Raw genomic sequence first — 22,253 nt, forward strand, 5'->3', positions numbered from 1 at the left:
GAAGGGTGGAGGGCGTGAAGGGAGGGCTAGGAATAGGGAAAAAATAAGAACCAAGATGCATTATGTAAAGGTACAATTCCCAATGAGAAATGTAATTGCGTTGTATACCTACAATGTACCAATAAAAGAATTTAATACAAAAGAAAAAAGAAAAAAATTCATTTTACTCTTTCATGAGGACTTAACTAAAATATCTGAATTGTAGCAAACAAAGTGAGAAAAGGTAGGAGAGATGATATTTCTTAGTTCTGCCACTAAACACTGCACTGTTGGGCAAATCACCCAGCTGTGTGGGGTGCTGGTGTGTTTAGCTTCAAATGAGAGCATTGAATTAAATGATGATGATGTATGCACTTACTAAAGCCAGCTGACAGTGGTAGGCAATGCTTTTCATATGACCTTGTTATTCCGCACAACAGCCACATTTCACAGGTGACTGAATTGGAAGCTAAATTTCAGAACTGGAAGCTAAATGTGAGCAAGGACAAGAATTTGAACCAGGCCCTCCAATCGTGCTGACTGTGGTAAAGTAGTGTTTAGGAAGGACGCTGGATCTTACTCTTCTTTCTCAAACAACACTAAATTCCATTTCAAAATTGTTGCCTTGCCCCTAGGGGTATAAAGATGCTGACAGCGGATGTCTCAAGTTGACATACACTGGTTGACCTGACCAGTGCCCTCCAGGTCAGTCTGACTCCATTCCTTCTGCTCTTTCCATTAACAGCTCTTACAACTGACTAAGAGCATCATGAGGCTCTGAAATCATATGGTTCTTATAACCCCTGAGTAATCCTCACCAGCACCTTGCCACGACCCCCTCCTGTCTGTCTCCAAACCCTGGGTGGACACAGCACAAAGGTATGGCAAGCTCCAATTCCTGAACACCTCCAAAACTAATCTGAGCCCATGCCTTCTCAGGTGTCTCAGTGGAAGGAAGGTATCCCCTGAGAAAGCAAAGCACAAAAGGCATCAATAACCAACTTAGGACAAACTCCAGAACAGTTATCCTAGATTTTACTCAGATTCCAAACAGCAAATGAAAGTGACCGTCCTGAGCTCCCAGGTGAGCAAAGATAAGTATTTGAACCAGGTCCTCCAATCCCACAGCCTGCAGTTTTGTTCCCAAGCTGACCCCAATGCAGGGAAACAGAAGCCACAGCCAGGGACAAGGAGCATCTTGGCAGGCCCCACCACTGGTTTCTCAGAATCGCTCTGTCTTCTTCCAAATGAACCTCAGGAGAACCACAATTTTAAAACTGACTTCATCTGGGAGAGTCAAAATTATTTTGGCAGTTCTCTGGAAGGGGAAAAAAAGGCAACTAATCCCTTCCCTACTCCCTCCCCATGACAAAAAGAAAAGTTACAACATAAGGCATCCTGGAGCCAGTTCCCAGTTACAGAAAGACATTTGAGGCTCTGCAATGTTGCACAATGTGCAAGTTTGGAGAAGTAATTTTGAGGCTCAGTGAATGTCTGGAGACTTGATTTAAATATCCCTTTGTCTTTGCCCGGCCAAACTGGCACCTCACCTCAGGGTCACACAAAGGCCCTTTGTTTCCTCCATGACATCAGGAAACTCTGGGTGCTAAAAAGCAGCCTTTAGAGAGTATTAGACAAGCAGAGTTTTCCTATTTGATGAGGCTGAAGATGCACCTCCTCTCCTAGCAGAGCAGAGAGGTTTTCAGCTCTGCCCTTATTTGCCTTAAATATATACACTAAGCATGCTAATTTACAAGTTATTCCTTTCATGAGTCTCTCTGTAATTTGCCCAAAGTACAAATATCTCATACTTCCTTAACATTAGCACACATGTGCAGCTCAAATACCAGAACATTTAATAGTACTACACATTAGGGAAAGTGTACCCCCAAAGAGTTCAATAAAAGTGTTGGCAGGGACTTTCACATGAAAATGATTTGGAAAGACAATGACAGCACGAATGACCAAAAATATAATATCACAAAGTGCCATGGTTTAGATTTGGTTTGTCCACCAAAAGTCTCATGTGTAAAGAAGTGGGGTTTGTGAAAGGTATTTGGGTCATGGGTTCCTAGTTCAATGTGCTGTTAGGAGCCAGGGCCTGGTGGGAAGAGGTTTGTCACTGCGGGTTGAGTCCCTGTGACTTGATTATCATCTCCTATGCATCACCTTTTAAAGGTTCCATAACCTCAACTCTGCCACACAATGGACCAAACTTCTAGGCTGTGGACATTTGGCAGTTGTGTTAATCAACTTTCTGGTTGCAGGACACAATATCTCATATCCACAACTTAAAAGAGAAGTTTAATTTGGCTCACAGTTCAGGAGATTCAGTCCATAACTGACTCCCTCCAAGGCAGAAATTTCATGGTGGAAAGGCATGGTGGAGTAAAGCTGCTCACCTTGTGACAATCAGGAAGCAGAGAGAGAAGGAGTCAGAGAGGGAGTTATACCTTCAAAGGCACTCTCCCAGTGATACACCTCTTAAATTTATAAGTTACCAGGATGAGATACTTTGTTATATCAACACAAAACAGACTAAGACATGAAGGATATGTAGATGCCAAGGTGCTCGCTCAGTGTGCACAATGAATCCCAGAACTTGCAGGAAGAGGAGAACTCTGAGTATCAAATAGTCAATTAACCTAAGTAAAAGGAATGGAAAATAAATATGTACAAAAAGGTTTATAACTCTCAGGCTCTATTCAGAGTGTTGGCTTTACACATTCCCTCACACAACTATCCATCCTTCCATCCATCTATCCATCTGCGTTCACTCAATGAATATGAGCAAGCACAGCCTCTGCCCTCAAAGAGTTCATGAGCTCAGAAGAAACAGGGCTCAATTCAATGCCACAAATATTTGGGGACACCAGCTAATCACCAGAAACTGTGCCAGAGACAAAGGTAAGTAGAGGGCATCAGGAAAGCACACAGAACCATCGTGGTTCATACATCAGTGGTCCATACCTCTCCACAGCTCCCTGCTGGCCCTGGTTAGTGACTGTTCTCTGATTTCCTAACCATCCCTCTCCAGACAGACCATTGCTTCCTGAGCTCCTGCAACAATTGTGCAAGGTACTCTCCACAATAAATCTTTCTTTCCACACTACCCACAGTGTTATGGTTTGGTCTAGATATCCCTCCAAAGCCTCATGCGGTGATAGGTGGGCTTTTCAGAGGTGGCTGGATCTAGAGTATGTGATGCTGGGTTTAAGTGTGTGATGGTAGTATCAAGGTTGTATGATTACTAAATTGGCCCACTGACTGGTTTGGAATAATTCTGGGCATGGGAAATGAGAAGCCCCACCCTGCATGTGAGTGCTACCCACCCTAACAATAAGCCCGGATAGAATATAAGGAACAGAAAGAAGGCTCCTGCTCATCACTTGCTGCTTGCTGATTTTGCTACTTTCTGCCTCCCATGAACTATTTCTTCTCTATGATGCCCCTCTGCCATACCACCCTGCTTTGGAGCCAGCCAATTATGGACTGAACCCTCTACAAACTATGAGCCAAAATAAACCTTTCCTCTTTTAACTTTCAGTGTCAGATATTTTGTCTCAGCAACAAGAAAAATAATTTAAGATACACAGGGATGCCACTTCCTTGATGAAGCCTACAAACTGTAGACAACTCTATACTTTCACCCTCTCCCCCAGTGCATTCCAGTAAGAATTTTGTCTCTATCTCTCCATGAAAAAGCTTTGCAAGCCTCAAAATTCCCAACCCAGGGACCTATGACTTGTTTTCTAGAATTTGCTTTCTCAGCATCATTTGAAACCACTGCTGATTGCCCCCTGTTGAGGAACTGTTTTTGCTCATTTCTCCTGGCTCCTTCTCTTGTGTATATTTTGCTCCCCTATCTTTCTCTTTGTAGCCTCCAAAGTGTTGGATGTCCCAGGGCTTGCTCCTTTCTTCTATCTCTCCAGCTTTCTTCACCCAGTGTTGAGGCTGCAGGTGTCATTGCTGAATTCCATCCACCCAGCCTCACCTGCCCCACACCACCCCCTGAAATCTGTACTCAAATCTGGAATCATCTTCTGATTCCTCTTGGATGATATCTAATAGGAATTTTAAACCAACCAGGTAAAAACTGAGCTACTCCTCTGCCCCTCAAAACCCACTTCTCTCCTAATCCCCATGTCTTAGAAACTTTCTGGCCACTGAGACAAAATATCCAACACCCATGGCTTAAAGGAGGAGAGGTTTGTTTTGGCTCACAGTTTTAGTCGATGGTCAGCTGGCTCCAAGACAGAAACAGGATGGCAGAGGGGCATGGTGGAGGAAAGGGTGCTCAATCCATGGCAGCAAGGAAGCAGAGAGTGAAGGGAGGAGCCAAAGATAAGAATGTACCCTTCCAAGTCACACCCCCAGTGACCCAACTTGAACCAGGCCCTACCTTCCAAGAGCACATTCAACTACTGATGGGTAGAGCACTCCCATGATCCAATCACCTTCGACACACATGAGAATATGGGGGACATTTTAGATATACACCATAATATCCCACATCTCATGAATATCACTAGCCAGTTGCTCATGGCAAAACTCTAGTTTTTCTTTTTCCTTCTCTTTCCTAATCCTACTACCCCTACATTAGCAAGTTCCATACACACCTCCAGCATATCCGAAACCAACCCTATCTGCAGCTGTTACTCCCATTCTAGCCCACCTCTTCCTTCCTCTAGCCCACCTCTTCCTTCCTCTAGCCCACCTCTTCCTTCCTCTAGCCCACCTCTTCCTTCCTCTCGCCCACCTCTTCCTTCCTCTAGCCCACCTCTTCCTTCCTCTCGCCCACCTCTTCCTTCCTCTAGCCCACCTCTTCCTTCCTCTAGCCCACCTCTTCCTTCCTCTAGCCCACCTCTTCCTTCCTTCCTCTGCACCATCCTCTCAGCACCATGCCCTGTGCAGCTCCTCGGCTACTCGCACCCAGTCTGTGGTGGACAATATTACAGCTATTACAGTCATGACAGTGTCAAACTATCTGTTCAAACTTCCAATGCTTCCCATTGCAGTTACCAAAATATTTACCCTCCCTCTTACACAAGCATACCTGTCTACACCCCAACCTGCCATGAGCACTACAGCTGACAACTGCATATCCAGCCAACACAGATGGCCAGCTTGGACCACAGTCAGGAGGAACACACAGCCCAGTGGAGCATGGGACACTTGGGGGACAGTCTACAGGAACTCAGGAAAGGTTTTCATCAGGAGGAGACCTTGAGAAGTTCCCCCTCTACCTATGGCTATTTGTCACAGCTGTATTCGACCCCCAAGAGCCATGAGATTCAATTTGCTTCTGGACACATAATGAAGCAATCACCAGAAAGATCAAAGCAAAGCAGAAAGATGGATTCCCCAGGTCCTTGACGATACGGCATTTCTAGATTGCCTAAAACAGATCATCAATTTCCTTATGGTTTAAGTCAACATAAGTTGGAATTTCTTCCACACACCCAAAAGCATCATGAGGTTACATCTTCCTTCATCATGCTCGGCACCACTGGCTTTCTTTCTGTCTCTAGAACATGCCAAGTTTGCTCTCGCCACAGGAACTTGGCACTGCTTGTTCCTTCTTGGAGTGTTCTGTCCCAGAATCTTTGCACAGACTTGCCTCAGGTCAAGCATCACAGGACCTCCCAGCTACAACAGGACACCTTCTTACTCCAGATTCTTGATGTTTTATTGTCCACTTGTTTTCTTGATGACATATATCATTACATATATGATCCTCTATGTCCACATGTTTACTTTCTGTCTCCCTGGCTAGAATGTACGGCCATGAGAGTAGAAACATGGTATAGCATGCAGGCTTTTAATAAGTGTTCAATACACATCTTTTGAATGAATAAAAAGTGTCTTAAAAGAAAAGTAGCTTGAGAACACAGCCTATCAAAAGAACAACAAGCATTTCTGTGTGTGGGCACAGACTAGAGATCAAGATGGAAGGAAAGGTAAACACCAGAGGGTAAAGAGCTTTGTATTTTATCCTAAATTTAACAGAAAGTTACTAATGGATTTTGAGACAGAACATCAGACACTGCCATACAATGATCTTAAAAGAAAAAGACGAGGCATTGAGCCTATTTAGAAAACCATTCCCTTGGACCGGGCCAAGAAATGTGACTCTAACAAGACAATGACTTTGGATAGAGAACACAGAATAGAATGGGCTCATGAGACATCAGAAACAAGGAGTGGGCAGGGCTTAAACTTCAATGGAGTGTGGATGCAAATAAAAAGGAAGAATCCATGGAATCTTCCAGGTTTCTGAATGGGCAGGGAATGGAGCCTGTCGTGAAGTCTGAAGCTTGAGCAGGGAGAGCAAATCTGGGCTTGGAGAACATCAGTGCGATTCTGAACACGTTGACTGTGAGATGCTGATGACACAGCCATGTGGAGATGTCCAGGTACAGTTAGGCATGCAGGTTTGGATCACGGAGGAGTCTGACCTAGAATAAGGCACATAGATTGGATTTAAGCCATGAGAAGGCATAGCATTCTGCAGGAGGACTTTAGAAAGCAAATAAGAAGTCTGAGTTCCGGCGCCTGCCTCCCAAGTGCAAGATCCTGAGTTCGAACTCTGATACAAAAAAAAAAAGATTAAGTTAGGGCCGGGGATTTAGCTCAGTGGTTCCGCCACCTGACTCACAAGCGCAAGGACCCAAGTTCAGTACCTAAAAAAAAAGCAGTCTAAGAACAAATCCTAAAAATCAGGGACATCTAAGAAGCAGAAGAGAGAGTAACTACAAGCAGATTGAAAAAAGTAGAAAAGAAGAAGAAAAAGCCAGCAGTGTATAATTTCATAGAATTTAAGGAACCTTCACATAGGGGAGAGTGATGGACAATGATGATGCTTCAGCAGTCAAGGGACTTGAGAACCACCAAGTCACATCTCATTCAGTAGCAAGATAGTTTTGGGAAATCTTAATGAAACCATTTCAAGGATCATCAGACCAAAAGCCAGATTGCAGTGGATGGAGGACTGAAGAGGAGATGACTAATGAAGCAAAGTCCTTCTCAGATGCTCAGTTGAACCCAGCATCCTCACCCCTTCAGTCTTTGAGGTTTCTTTGCCAAACCCCAGTATGGAAGCAATCTGTGCTCAAAAGTGGTGGCCACCATGATACTAAAGAGTCATCAGAAAGACAACTATCACTGCCATATCTAAGCGATTATCTTTACTGTGTGGGAAGCAATAAAGTCACTTCCTTTAAGAAGGAAACAACATTTTTAAAACTCTCACATAATTAAATTTTTTGTTTAAATTCTTTTATTGGTATAAATTTAAGTGCTAGAGAAGTATAGCTTCGTGGTGGGTAAGTCCCTTTTCACTGTCACCCAAGTCCCAATCCTACCCTGCAGGGTTAACTGCTGTGGCCGCTTCCTGTGCATCCTTCCAGAACTCTTTCTATGCATTTACATGTACCATATTTCATTCAACAAATATACACTGACTGCCTATGATCTGCCAGATCCTTCATGTATATCTTTTCCTTGCTACTTCTGAGATAAAACTTTCACCAAATATATATTGGAAGTTTTCTTTATGTGTGTATTTGTGGTCAGCAGAGCCCATTACATCTTCACTTTCCATGGCTTCAGTTACCCACAATCAACTGCAGTCTGAAAATATTAAATGGAAAATTCCTGAAATAATTCATAAGTCTAAGTTGTGCACAATGAAAGCTCTCACCATCCAAGCATCTCGCTTCATCCTGTCTCAGATGTGAATGATCCCTTTGTCTAGAATATCCACACCATATACAACTACACATCCATTAGTCACATAGTAGCCATCTCAGTTATCAGATTGACAGTTAATATATCACAGCGTTTGTGTTTAAGTCATCTTTATTTTAGCCCCCAAAACACAGAAGGAGGCCTACAAAGGAGGGGCACCAAGGGTAAGACATGGAAGAACAGACTAATCTTGGTACTGTGTGGCAACACTGCAGGACATATAGGGGAAAGAAGATGTCGTTAGGGTTTAATACTATCCAAGGTTTCAGACATCCAGTGGAGGAATAGGAACACATTGCCTCTAATATTTCACAACACATATGCATATACCAAAAATTGTTTTCTCCTCTCCTTTTAACAGACATTAACATTTTTTTCAACTTTCATTGTATAATAACCCAAAGTATATTTTATTATTCATCTTGTGTTCATTGTAAATATCCATGGAAGCTATGTTCAGATATGGAAATGGTGGACCACAATGTTCATTTTCAATTCTTCCGCATCCTGTCAGATGGTTGACAACCATTGCCCGATGCCAGCCAAACAGCTGTGCCAAACTGGCATTAATGGGGTATGGAGACACCTTTCCCTGTGGCTCACCGACCCCAGAGAGAATCTCTGCCTCCTCAGCACTGGCCCATCTAAACAGTGAAACATGGCCGCTCACTCATGTTTTGCTCACATTCCCCTAATCTTTAGGGAGGTTGAACAGCTTGGCAATGGTTATTGGTCATTAATATTTTGGGGGGTTCCTCCTGAGTCCTGACCTAGTTCCTCCTATTATTTGTCTCTTTTGCTCCTTTGATTTATGTGAATCCTGTAATTATCATGATCATATCCTTTTTTCTGTTAGATAGATTTGTTTCTAGTATCACCCACTGATCAGAATGGCTTCGGTTTTTGTTATGGTTTTGTTAGTCAGATCTGTCAATGACTTCCCCTCTGGTGTTTGGATTTTGTATCTTGCATAGTAATTCTTCACAAACCAAAAATCATGAAAATAATCTCTCTATATTTTCTTTTAGCACTTTATGAAGTTTGGGGATTCATTATTGTTCTCCAGTGCTGGGGATTGAACCCAGAGCCTCTGCACTGAGCCACATTCCCAGCCCTCCTTTTTTATTTTTTATTTTGAGGTAGAGTCTTGCTAAATCACTAAGTTACCCAGGCTGGGCTCGAACTTACAATCCTCCTGCTTCAGCATCCCCAAATGCTGGGATACACCAATGTATTTCATATAGTATCTACTGTTGTGTTTGAGAGAAGACAGGAGTCTTTTTCCCGGGTGGGTAAGCATGTTTCCCAAAGGTATTTATTGGATACTACATCCTTTCCCTGTCACTCATTACATACTCTCCTCCTTAATTCTATCTATTCCCTATATCCAATTACAAGTGACCTAGTAGCCTTTGAGCCACATCCATGTGAAAACAATTTTGGATTAACAGAAAAATTATCAAAATATAAATATATTTCCAAGTCTCACCAAGAGGCCACCAACAGCTTCCAGTCTCTGTCAACCTCCCTGCGGCCTCAAATCCCCATCTCAACCCCTGGAAAAGACTGCTGCAGAAGATTTTTACATGCCCATGTTAGCCACACCCTGCTGCCTCCCAGCTGCACCTTCCTACCAGAGGGGCTAAGTGACCATCGGTGTGACCAAGATCCGAAAGAAAGCCCTGCAGATGACCACATCTTCATCCATTTCCTCTGTGGCAGCATTTCTGTATAGACGTTTGTTCTTTCACTGACATTTGCAAATTGTTAAGGCTTAATGTGGCCACAAAATTCTATAGGATGGAGCTGCCCTCATAACTAATGCAAAAACCCTTTTAACTACTCAGGCATGCTATTGTTGTAATATTTTACCATATGCACTATTAGGACTGTATTTTCCCCATTTTTCATTTTTGTCCAAAAAAATCCATTTAGTTGTCAGGCTTGGTGGTGCATGCCAGTAATCCCAGCATTCAGGAGGCTGGGGAAAGAGGTTCCCTGTAAGTTCAAGGCCACCCAGCTATATAAGTAAATTTGAGACCACCCTGAACTACATAGCAAGACCCTGTCTCAAAAAACAAATGAACAAAAATTCCATTTAAAACTTTGAAACTTTTCATATTTCCAACAAGATCCATTTGAATAGAAGCAAACACTGTAGGGACAAGTTCATCTAATACTGGAACCACAGCATAACACAATACCTGGCGTGCTTCTGTAGGAATGCCACTGTTTTCCACAAGTTCGATGTTACTAAAGCCTGGTGTTCGTGGTATGAAAGCAAATTGACATGACTTCTGTGTCTTCCCAGGGGGATTCTGCAGAGCCTCTTGAGCAGTCTAATCAAGGCCATGCCAAGTTGCTGTCATGATTTCTCAGGCATTCCTCTCCATTTTCCTTCATAATTTCACTTTGGACTGTTACCATCTGGATTTTCTTGTTATGTTGTGGCCTATCTCTGCAGATTTCAAATACAAGGAGCTCTTGTTTTTCATTAGGGTTTCTTCATCACCATTTATTGCATATTTAAAGATCCATTTTCACAACTGTTCAACTCCCCTTGCCTTTCCAGTGAATTATGAATCAGTGCAAAAGGATATTTCTTCTTGCTTGACTTGAGAATGGCCAACTGCAGTGAACCTGGGGAGTGCAACAGAGCAGCTCAGAGGAGAAGGCTGTATTGGCAACCGGCACACATTATTCCAAAGTGTTCAGGAGAGTATTCCAGGCTGATTTGAGAAGAGTTCCTACACTGATTCCCTCCTCAGAATTAGACACACTGTTTGTGGTCACTTTTTTGTCTCCCTATTGAACAAGGTCATAGTAGAGTCTTAGTTCTGATATTTGGTTTTCCAGTTTTCAGCAAAATCTCTCTCCTTCTGGGTCCTACTCTCTGTCAGGGAAGCCTTGGCTGACCGCAGGGCTACCAGCCACTGCTGTCTGTTAGCCACTCTGGCCTCCAGGTAGAAATACACTTCTCCAGGGATTATTGAGTTCATGTGGACGTTGTCTTGCATCTCACAAACTGCCATGTGGATGCTGACATTGCAACCTTTCCGGGCATCTTCAGAAGCATTGTCATAGGATAATATTCTCTCACAGAGATGGAGCCTGCCAACTGCTCAGATAGTTGGTGCATTTGTACAGTACCCTCTGCATGGTACCCAAGCCAAACAGCCTCCTCATTGGCCCTGGGCCCAGGAGGCAAGGAGCACTGGTAGCAGGGCCATAGCGTGGACCAGCCCGATGCCCACTGCTGGTGCCCAGGGCTGGTCGTAGCATCCATGGTTGGCCCAGGAGCAGGGGGAAGGGGAGGGGTGGAGAGAAAGGAGGTGAGGGAAGGCTCCATCCCCCTTTGTCTCCATCTCTATCTCTATAACCTAAAGCATCGGTTTATTGGTTTTAATATTTTATCAGTTTTAGTGTAAAAATCTTATCTCCCATCTTTTATCTTCCTTTGTTTATAGTATTTTAAATATTTTGTGTACATTGAGAGCAATATAATCTAGTGTTCTAGTTTTTGTTTCAACTGTAAACATAGTTCAGAAAACTCAGGGAGAGAATAAAAGGCTGTTGTTTTACCCATATTTTACTCCTTCTGTTGCTCTTTCTTCCTTTCCAATGTTCTAAAATTCCTTCTTTTATCATTTCTATTTCAAGAACCTCCTTTAGCCAATTTTTGGTATAGTCCAGTGGCAACAAATTCTCTTAGATTTTTTTTCATCTAAAATTGCTATTATATATCATTCATTCCTGAAGAATTTTCCTGAATATAGAATTCTGAGTTGCCAGTTATTTAAGCATTTGAAAGTGTCATGTCATTTTCTGTTGGCTCCATGATACCTCCTTCCTCTCCTCCCTCTTCCTTCCTTCTTCCCGTGGTACTGGTAATTGAACCCAGGCCCTTGGCACTCAGCTACATCCCCAGGCTCTCCCCCAAATTTAATATTTTATTTTGAGACAAGAACTCGTTAACTTGACCAGGCTGGGCTTGAACTTCCAGTCCTCTTGCCTCACCCTCCTAGAATCCTGGGATTACAGGTGGGTACCACCATACCTGACCGGCTTCCATGATTTCTGACGAGAGACAGGCAATCTGAATAATTTTCCCCACTGTGGGAAAGGTGCTATGTATCACTAGCTGCTTGCAAGATGTTTTTGTTTTCAATGTTGAGAACTTTATGATGAGTTTGGGCATGGATTTATTGGCGTTTATCCTGTGTGAAGTTTGTTCCAGCTTCTTGAATCTGTAAGTTTATGTCCTCTGCTGAGTTGGGGAAATGTTCACCTATTATTTCCTTCGCTACAGTCCCATTCACTTTCTTCTCTCCGGTGGGACGCTGATGACACCAGTGCTGGATCTTTTGCCCTAGTCCCACAGAACCTTGAGTCTCTCTCTCTTTTGTTTTTCCTCCATTTATGTTTATCTCTGCTCAGATTGGAGATTAAGTAATTTCTACTGTTCTGTGTTCTACTTTACTGATTCTTTCCTTTGTTTCATTTATCCTGGTAAGTCCATCCATTGATTTTTAAATTATTTGTTTATTTATTTTTGAGACATGGCCTTGTCGCAGGTGGAGACAAGTGGAGAGTCCTGGGCCTGACTCTCCCAACCATGTAGAAGGTTGTGGAAGAATCAGATAGAGACTGAAAGCGTAGAAGCAAAGTTGTGCTTTTATTCAGCAAGCATGCCATTTAAAAAATGTATAATTTGGTCCGGGGCCTGCTGCGCAAGCACAAGGACCCAAGTTTGATCCCAGGTACCAAAAAAAATAAATAAATACATACAGAATGTATAATTCATATTATGTAATAGGAAGAAAAGGTCTAAAGGAGCAGGGGAAGTGGGGGGGGCGGTAGGGGAAAGGAAAGAAGGGAAAAGAAAAAATATGAGAAAAGGAAAACAATGGAAACAAAGTCTTTGTAAATAGGGAAGGGAGGGCAGAGGAAGGGGAAAAAAATAAGAACCAAGAGACTCATGTAAAGGTACAAGATCCCAATGATGAATGTAACTGTATTGTATACCTACAATGTACCAATAAACTTAATGGGAAAAAATAAAAAATAAAAAAAATAAAGAGTACAGCTGCCTTCTCTCAGAGAGACAGGCAAGGGTACCGAAACGGATCCACCGTTGAAGGGGGGCTCAAGATGCTGGTTTTATAGTAGTTGGGGCCTATCCTGCCTCTGGGCTGAGGGCGCCCCTACTTGATTGGTTAATGATTAACTTAGCTCGTTACTAGGGACAACAGAGAAGAGTTTTTTCAGGGGCCCTTTACATCTTAGGGCCAAGGGTTTTTTCCCTTTCGATCTAGCAATCCAAGCTTTGCAGGGTACAGCGTGAAGAGGAGGTGCAACCGCAGACTGGCAGCTTTACACTGGTGGTTAAGCCTGTTCCTCTGGCTCTCTGAACTCCTTGGGAAGTGGAGGGGAGAGTCCCTCATCTATCCCTGCCTACCAGTCTCCATCCCTACAGCCTCATAGTTCGGGCTCGCCTTGAGCTCCTTATGTAGTTAGTCCAGGCTGGCCTCAAACTTGAGGTGATCCTCCTGCCTCTGCCTCCAGAGTGCTAGGATTATAGGAGTGTGCCACCACACCCAGAGATTTTTAAATTACTTTTAAAATAACGTTTTCACTTGATAATAGATCTAGATTTAGAGATAAGTTATAATGGTTGTATAGAGTATTGCCTTATACACCTAGTACTAACATCTTACTTTATCACAGCACATTTGTTATCATTAATGAAACAATATCGGTATGTTACTAAAGTCCAGACTTTACACAAATTTCCTTAGTTTTTAATTAATGTATGTTTATTCTTTTGGTTATAGTTCTAGAATCCTACACATGATACCAAATTAGCTTAGTTGCCAAGTTTCTTTAAGCTCTTTCTGCTTATGACATTTTCTCAGTTTTCCCTTGTTTTTGATGACCTTGGCAATTGTGAGGCATATTTATCTTATATTTTATGTAACATCCTTTCAGTGAGATTTGCCCAGAGTTTTCTTCGGATTAGAGCAGGGTTATGAGTTTTGGAAGGAAAAATGGCATTTTTATCACATCATATAAAGAGTCAATATACTGTCACTATATGTATGACTGCTAATATTAATCATGTGGATGAGGTGGTGTTTGTCACAAGTCTCTACTGTAAAGTTACTGATTTCCCCCTTAACTGTGTACTCCCTGAAATAAAGTCATTATACAAAGCCCGCACTTAAAAAGTAGGGAAATACATAAATTGGAACTCACCGTGAGAGATTTGTCACCTCCACCTCCTACTGTCTTTCTTTTTCTCTTGGTATGGGCAAACATATTTATTTTTTACACTTTCAGTTAAAGTAAAATATTATTTCTTTTGTTGCTTAGATTGTTGCCGCTTGTCCATTGGGAACTCTTTCCATTGGCTCTACATCACTTTGATACATCCCTACTAGTGTGTGTATTTTTATATTTTTATTTATTAGTACATATTTGTACTACACAGTGTTAACATTCCTTGTGAGGAACTGATACATGTACATAATATATCCTAATTTCATTGATTCATCTCCTCCTCCATCTATGTGTTTGCAGTAATGTTTACATTTCGGATGTGGTGCTGGTACACGTACATAACACATTTTAATTCCTTTGTTTCCATCCCCTTTCCCTCCTCCCTCCACCTCTTATACCCCTCCCATTTCAGAAAGATCCATCTCCCTATTTCCTATTATCATCTGTCTTTCATTTTGCTCTTTATTCATACTTTGGGTTTCTTATATAAGAGAAACTACGCAATATTTAAGCTTCTGTATCTGATTTATTTCACTTAATATTATGGTCTCAATGTGCATCCATTTTCCTACAAATGACTCAAGTTTATCTGGATGGCAGAATAGTACTCCATTGTGCATAGATACAACATTTTCTTTTTTAATTAATTTTATTGGTACATTTTAGGTACACAATATAATGGCATTCATCATAGGAAATTTGCACCTTTACATAATCCATCTTGGTTCTTATTTTTTCCCCATGCCCCTGCCCTCCCTTCAACCCCTCCATCCTTCCCTATTTACAAAGACTTTGCTTCTATTCTTTTCCATTTTCTCATATTAATCCCATTCCCTTCTATCCTTTCCCCTACCCCTCCTACTTCCCTCCCCCTTTGCCCCTTTTCTTCCTATTTCACATTATCTATTATACCTTTCAGTCCTTATTTACACTTTCAGTTTCTTACACTAGAGAAACTATTTGGTATTTACACGTGTGTCCTATTTATTTCACTTAAGAGTATCACCTCAATGTGCATCCATTTAGCTATAAATGTCTCTAGTTTCTCATTTTTATGGCTGGGTAGTACTCCATTTTATTTTTTAAAAACATACACACACATTTTCTTTATCCAGTCGATGGGCAATTGGGCTGCTTCCAAGCTTTAGCTATTACAAACTGTGCTGCTATAAACATGGGCACACATGTATCACTGTGGTATGATTCTTTTAATTCTTTGGGGAAGATCCCCAGCAGTGGAATAGCTGGGTCAAATGGGATTTCCAGTCCTAGTTCTCTGAGGTATCTCCATACTGATTTCCACAGTGCTTGCACCAGTCTACACTCCCACCAGCAGTGGAGCAGGGTTCCTCTTTCCCCACAGCCCTGCCAGCATTGTTATTGATTGATTTCATGATAGCAGCCATTCTTTCCGGGGTGAGGTGGAATCTCAGCGTGGTTTTCATTTGCATCTCTTGAATGACCAGTGACATTGAACGTTTCTTCATGTTTATTTGCTAATTCCACTTCTTTGTCTGAGAAATGTCTGTTCATTTCAGATGCCCATTTTTTGGATTGGGTCTTTAAATTTGGGAAGTCTGGTTTGTTTTTTTTAAGTTCTTTATAGATTCTAGATAGTAGACCTTTGTTTGAGGAACAGCTGGTGAAAATATTTCCCACATTGTGAGTTGTCTCTTCACACTGTTGGTGGCTCCTCTTGCTGTGCAGAAGCTTTTTAATAAGAGATCCCACTTCTTGATTGTGCTAGTTCATGGGCAACTGAGGTTTTGCTCATAAAATCTTTTCCTACACCAATGTCTTCAAGAGTTCTACTTAACCTCTGTTTCAGCTGGTTCAGCGTTTCTATTTTAATATTTAGATCTTTAATCCATTTTGATTTCAGTTTAGTCCATGGCGAGAGATATAGGTCTAGTTTTAATCTTTGGCAAGTTGAAACCCAATTTTTCCAGCAACATTTATTAAAGAGGCTGTCTTTCTTCCAGTAACATTTTCTTTATCCAGTCATCTGTTTATGGACATACACTGCTTCCAAGATTTAGCTATTACTAATTGTGCTGCTATAAATATGGGTGTGGGTGGGAAATCCACTTTCTGGTCCCTCTTCTGTCTCTCTTAGACGAAGCTTTCTTTCTCTCAATAAATTTTTCCTATTCTTAAAAAAAATATGGGTGTGTATGTATCTCTGTAATATTATGTCTTTAACTCTTTGGGGAAGATACCTGGAAGGGGAATAACTGGATCAAATGGAATTTCTAGTTTCAGTTTTTTGAGGAATCACCCTTCTGATTTCAAAAGTGGTTGTACTAGTTTACATACCTACCAACAGTGTAGAAAGTATTCTTTTTTTTCCCAGAGCCTCACCAGCACATTATTATTTAATTTCTTGATGATGGCCATTTTTTCTGGGGTAAAATGGAATCTCAGTATTGTTTTAATTTATAGCCAGTGATGTTGAGCATTTCTCCATGTATTTATTGACCATTTGTACTTCTTCCTCTATAAAGTGCCTATTTATGTTGCTTGCCCATTTTTTTTGAGTGGGTCTTTAATTTGGGGTGGTCTAATTTTTTTTAGTTCTTTATATATTCTAGATATTAGTTCTCTCTCTGATCAATAGCTGGGAAAATTTTTCCCATTCTGTAGGTTGTACTTGCACTGTTTTGGTTGTTTCTTTTGGTGTACAGAAGCTTTTTAATTAGATATGATTACATTACTTGATTCCTGTTTCCTGTGCAACTGGGGTTCTGTTCAGAAAGGCTTTGCTTACACCTGACTTCAAGAGTTTTACTTATTTTACATCTGGCAGGTTAAGTGTTTCTGTGTTAATACTTAGGTCTTTGATCCATTCTGATTTTAGTTTAGTACATGGTGAAAGTTATGGGTCTAGACTCAATCTTCTCTGCAAGTGGATAGCTGGGATTTCCAAACATCATTTATTACAGAGGCTATCTTTCCTCCATTGTATGTTTTTTGGTCCCCTTGTCAAAGATCAAATAGCTGGATGCCTACCAATGTCCTGAGTCCCACAGAACATGCTGAATCAGCCCGCTGCAGACAGGCAGGTCTGCCCATGCCCTACCGAGGTCCTGAGTCGCATGGAAGACACCGAATCACCCCGCTGCAGACAGGCAGCCACTGGGTTCCACACCACAAAGACGCAGAGGACACCAGCCCACCGGACCAAGGTACTGAGTCCCGCTGTTCCCAGCCCAGAGGTAGGGGTTTCTGAGCTGTCGTCCCACTGCTCCTGGTCCAGAGGAAGGGGCTTCCCGGTCACCATCCCTCCCGCTGCTCCCAGCCCACAGGAAAGGGCTTTTGGGCCACCTTCTGTCCCGCTGCTCCTGGCCCAGAGGAAGGGGCTGCCAGGCCACCATCCCTCACACCACTCCCGGCCCAGAGGTAGGGGTTTCTGAGCCGCCATCCCACTGCTCCTGGTCCAGAGGAAGGGGTTTCCCGGCCACCATCCCTCCGGCTGCTCCAAGCCCACAGGAAACGGCTTTTGGGCCACCATCCCTACAGCTGCTCCCGGCCCCTATCCCACCTCCCCCAGCTCAGAGGAGGTAATCCATGCAGGCGCTAACAGGCTCCCGCCCCAGTCGAAATGAGAAAACACGTAAATAAGTCTCAAAACCAGACTTCCAGATCACCTACAGCAACCCCAAAGGGAAATGAGATGGAACACTCTGATACTCAACCACCTGGACCCACTGAACTGGCAGCAAAAGGGGATCTGGAAAAAATGAAATCAGAAATAATTTCTCAGATAACAGGAGAAATTGTGCTCCTAGTGCAAGACATGATTCATAAATCTAGAGAAGTGCTCAGGAACATGATGGAATCCCAGCATAGGAAACAAGTGGAATCCATAAAACAGATGCAAATAGATTTCCAGGAGATTAAAAACTCCATTGAAAGTCTACACAGCAGAATGAGCAAATGTGAGGACAGAATTTCAGATATAGAAGATAAGATTGCAATTAATGACCAGGAAAAGAAAAATTGCTTCAAAATTATAAGGGAACATGAGAAATCAATCCAGCAGCTGCTAGATGATGCAAAGAAGAATAACATAAGACTGACTGGGCTCAATGAAGAAACAGGAGAGAGTGCAGATGACATAAAAAAAAAACCTCTTCACAGAAATAATGGCAGAAAACTTCCCAAGCATGGGAAAAGAGCTTGACATACAGGTAAGTGAGGCATATAGGACTCCAAATAGGCTTGATAAAAAAAAATCTACACATAGGCATATAATTGTTAAGATTCCAGAAACACAACAGAAGAACAAAGTTCTACAAGCAGTCAGAGAAAAGAAACAAATCACATACAAAGGAAAGCCCATCAGAATCACAACAGACTTCTCAACACAAACCATCAAGGCAAGAAGAGCTTGGAGTGACATATTCCAAGCCCTAAAAGAAAACAGCCTCCAACCCAGATTGATGTACCCTGCAAAACTATCTTTCAAAATGGATGGAGAAATAAGAGACTTTCATGACAAAGAGCACCTTAGGAACTTTGTGAATACCAAACCAGCACTCCAAAGAATTTTACACAATATCCTAGGAACAGACATTAAGGATCACAACCCCAGGAAGCAAAGCAGAATGAACCCATCTGGCATGACAAGAAATTAAATGAAAAGGGGGAGAGCCCAACAAAAAGAAAACGTCATGGCAATGACAAGTCAATACGTTTCAGTTATAACCATCAACATTAATGGTCTCAATTTGCCAATCAAAAGAAATAGACTGGCAGAATGGGTCAAGAAGCAAAATCCAACAATATGCTGCATACAAGAAACACACTTCATTCAAAAGGAAACTCATAGAATGAAAGTTAAAGGGTGGAAAACAATACTCCATGCAACAGGAACCCAAAAAAAAGCAGGAGTAGTTATCCTCTTTGAAGATCAAGTACGTTTCAAACCAACACTGATGAAGAGAGACGAAGAAGGACATTACATCCTTGTAAAGGGAAGAATCCAAGAGGAAGAGATGACAATCATAAATATCTATGCACCAAACACTAGTGCACCCAACTATATAAAACAAATACTAACAGACATGAAAAGTCATATATGCACTAATACAATTGTACTGGGGGACCTCAACACCCCACTGTCACAAATAGATAGATCAACTAGACTAAAAATAAGTAATAAAATACTAGAACTCAATCAAACTCTTGAATAAATGAACTTAACAGATGTTTACAGAGTCTTCCACCCCACAAAATCAGAATACACATTCTTCTCAGCAGCACATGGGCCATTCTCCAAAATAGACCACATACTCACACACAGAACATGTTTAAGTAAGTGCAAAGGAATTGAAATTATCCCCTGTATATTATCAGACCATAGTGCGATGAAATTGGAGATCCATAGCAAAAGAAACTCAAAAAGTTTCATAAACACGTGGAAATTGAACAACACACTTCTGAATAACCAATGGGTCACAGAATAAATTAAAGAAGAAATCATACAGTCCCTTCAATTTAATGACAATCACAATACAACATATCGGAATCTATGGGACACAATGAAAGCAGTCTTACGAGGGAAATTCATAGTAGTGAATACGCATATTAGGAAAACAGAATGAGTCCAATTAAACAACCTGATGCTGCACCTCAACCTTCTAGAAAAAGAAGAGCAGGACAACCCCAAAGCTCATACAAAGGAGGAAATTATAAAGATCAGAGGAGAAATCAATGCAATGGAGACTAAGAGAACCGTACAAAAAAATCAATGAAGCCAAGAGTTGGTTCTTCGAAAGAATCAACAAAATTGACACACCTTTACCAACCTTGTCAGAAAAAGGAAAGAAAAGGCCCAAATCCATACAATTAGTAATGAAAAGGGTGAAATTACAACAGACCCAGCAGAAATCCAGAGGATCATCAATACTACTTCCAGAACCTAAACACCAATAAGATGGAAAACACAGAAGAAATGGACAGATTCCTAGACACATATGAATTACCAAAGTTGAAAGAAGAAGACCTAAAAAATCTGAACAACTCAATATGAACCAATGAAATTGAAAATGTAATTAAAAACTTATCAACTAAGAAGAGCCCGGGCCCTGATGGCTTCACTGCTGAATTCTCCAAGACATTTAGAGAGGAACTGCTGCCACTACTGTTTAAACTCTTCAATGACATTGAAAGGAAAGCAATACTCCCAAATTCATTCCTGGAAGCAAGCATCACCTTGATCCCCAAAGCAGAGAAAGACTCAACTGAAAAAGAGAACTATAGGCCAATCTCACTAATGAACATAGATGCAAAAATCCTTAATAAGATACTGGCAAACAGAATGCAGAAGATCATCAAGAAGATCATACACCCTGATCAAGTGGGATTCATCCCAGGGATGCAGGGATGGTTCAATATACACAAATCAATCAATGTAATACACTATATCAATAGAGCCAAGGTCAAAAACCATATGATTATCTCTATAGATGCAGAAAAAGCATTTGACAAAATCCAACATGCATTTATGATAAAAACCATACAAAATATTGGAATAGATGGTCTCTACCTCAAACTGATAGAAGCCATCTATGAAAAACCAACAGCCAATAGCATACTAAATGGTCAAAAACTGAAATCCTTCACACTAAAATCAGGAACAAGACAAGGATGTCCACTATCACCACTCTTGTTCAATATAGTTCTGGAAACATTAGCCACGGCAATTAGACAAGAGAAAGAAATAAAAGGAATAAAGATAGGTAATGAAGAAGTCAAACTGTCATTATTTGCAGATGACATGATACTCTATATAGAAGACCCCAAGAAGTCCATCAAAAGTCTTCTAGACTTAATAACCAAATTCAGTCAAGTAGCTGGTTACAAGGTCAACACACAAAAATCAATAGCTTTCCTCTACAACAATGACAGACTCACTGAGAGAGAAATAGCACAAATAATTCCTTTCACAATAGCATCCAAAAAACTGAAATACCTAGGAATCATCCTAATGAAAGAAATCAAAGACCTCTTCTCTGAAAACTATGGCACTCTGAAAAGAGAGATTGAAGATGATATCAGAAAATGGACAGACATCCCCTGCTCCTGGGTAGGAAGGATTAATAGAGTGAAAAAGGCCATACTTCCAAAACTGCTATATAGATTTAATGCAATTCCAATTGAGATCCCACCAGCATACTTCATAGACCTCAAGAAAACAATCCAAAAATTCATTTGGAACAAGAAGAGACCCAGAATAGCAAAAGCAATTCTAGGTAACAGAGACATGGCAGGGGGTATCACAATTCCCAACCTGAAACTATACTACAAACCTACTGTGATTAAAACAGCATGGGACTGGCAAAGAAACAGACTTGAGGACCAGTGGAACAGATTAGAAGATGCAGAAACAACGCCAGACACACTCAGCCATCTCATCTTTGACAAAGGAGCCAAACGTCCTCACTGGAGGAAAGATAGCCACTTTAATAAATGGTGCTGGAAAAATTGGTCTTCAACTTGACAAAGATTAAAACTAGACCTGTATCTCTCACCATGCAGTAAACTAAAATCAAAATGGATTAAAGATCTAAATATTAAAATAGAAATGCTTAACCTGCTGGAACAGAGGTTAGGTAGAACCCTTGAAGACATCGGTGTAAGAAAAGATTTTATAAACAAAACCTCAGTTGCCCATGAACTAGTACCAACAATCAACAAATGGGATCTCTTCCTATTAAAAGGCTTCTGCACAGCAAGAGAAACCACCAGCAGTGTGAAGAGACAACCCACAATGTGGGAAAAAATCTTCACCTGCTCTTCCTCAGACAAAGGTCTACTATCTTGAATCTATAAAGAACTTAAAAAGATCAGACCTCCCAAATTTAAAGACCCAATCCAAAAATGGGCAGCTGAAATGAACAGACATTTCTCAGATAAAGAAGTAGAAATAGCTAATAAATACATGAAAAAATGTTCAACATCACTGGTCACTGTAGAGATGCAAATGAAAACAACATTGAGATTCCACTTCACTCCAGAAAGAATGGCTACTATCATGAAATCAACCAATAACAAATGCTGGAGGGGCTGTGGGGAAAGAGGAACCCTGCTCCACTGCTGGTGGGAGTGTAGAATGGTGCAACCACTGTGGAAATCAGTATGGAGATACCTCAAAGAACTAGGACTGGAAGTCCCATTTGACCCTGCTATTCCACTGCTGGGGATCTTCCCCAAAGAATTAAAAGAATCATACCACAGTGATA

The 22,253-nt window shown here is 41.3% G+C and overlaps 1 long non-coding RNA gene and 1 pseudogene across 1 annotated transcript in view; both read right to left on the reverse strand.

The window, feature by feature from the left end:
- Positions 1–5,562: 5,562 nt before the first annotated feature.
- The window catches only part of LOC147830200 (uncharacterized), a 75,029-nt gene continuing 58,338 nt past the window's right edge, over positions 5,563–22,253 (reverse strand). The window contains exon 3 of the long non-coding RNA XR_015440386.1: positions 5,563–6,437. This is a non-coding gene — a long non-coding RNA (uncharacterized LOC147830200). The remainder of the gene's footprint in view (positions 6,438–22,253) is intronic.
- On the reverse strand, positions 9,581–10,887 carry LOC101700599 (pleckstrin homology domain-containing family A member 8-like; annotated as a pseudogene).

The sequence above is a fragment of the Heterocephalus glaber genome, unplaced genomic scaffold (assembly GCF_053883595.1).
Source record: "Heterocephalus glaber isolate CG9 unplaced genomic scaffold, H.glaber_assembly_v1.0 deba00000281, whole genome shotgun sequence".
NCBI classification, from domain to species: domain Eukaryota; kingdom Metazoa; phylum Chordata; class Mammalia; order Rodentia; family Bathyergidae; genus Heterocephalus; species Heterocephalus glaber.